Below are 737 nucleotides of genomic sequence, written 5' to 3'. Positions count from 1 at the left end.
ACGTGAGCAGTTCACAGAAATTTTACAGCGAAATTTCTATTGATTCTGTCTTGGGTCTACTATGGACATCATCTGAGGCTGATGGCGGAAGAACCGCCTTGAGCAACACGCATCTTATTTCGTGAAAGTTATATTGATTTTATTACGTTGTAATCTGGTGGCCTTTTCGCTCTTTGTCGCCAATCGTAAAATGTCTCAGCCAGCTGTGTGTGTGCACGCAGCGCTCCCGCATTTAAAATGCCGACACCAGTTTCAAAAGTGTGCATAAGCATCGAATTCATGCACAAAACACGATTTCTCTATTGAGATGAATGTCAGTCAGTGAGACAACAGAACTGCGTTGAACACATGAACTGTAACTCAGGTAGAGAGCGAAGTTTCAAGTTGTCAGGATGGCCGAGCGGTCTAAGGCGCCAGACTCAAGGGAAAACCTTGCCTGCGGAAAGCGGGTCTGAGCATTCTGGTCCTCGTCTGAGGGCGTGGGTTCGAATCCCACTTCTGACAAAATTTTAATTCTATGAGACTCACTCGAAACGTTTGCATTAATTCGTACACAACACCCAGATTGCGAAACACTCGAGTTCAGCACTGTAAACTAGTAGTAAACATGCACTGCCGCGTGGCAGAGTAATGGTCGTTTTGTAAGTGTTTTAAATTAATGTGTGTTTAAATTATTATACATTTCTTCCTCCAGGATAGTGGTTAACATATGTTACATGACTATTCATGTTTTTGTT

The 737-nt window shown here is 42.9% G+C and overlaps 1 non-coding gene across 1 annotated transcript; it reads left to right on the top strand.

Annotated features, from left to right (window-relative positions):
• The first annotated feature begins 386 nt into the window (after window positions 1–386).
• Window positions 387–504, top strand: Trnal-caa. Its single transcript has 2 exons — window positions 387–424; window positions 459–504. It is a non-coding gene; the product is annotated as a tRNA-Leu (tRNA).
• Window positions 505–737: the final 233 nt, after the last annotated feature.

This window comes from Schistocerca piceifrons, chromosome 6 (assembly GCF_021461385.2).
Source record: "Schistocerca piceifrons isolate TAMUIC-IGC-003096 chromosome 6, iqSchPice1.1, whole genome shotgun sequence".
Lineage (NCBI taxonomy): Eukaryota > Metazoa > Arthropoda > Insecta > Orthoptera > Acrididae > Schistocerca > Schistocerca piceifrons.
The sequence above is the reverse complement of the archived record's forward strand: the minus strand, read 5'-3'. Positions and strand labels throughout refer to the sequence as shown.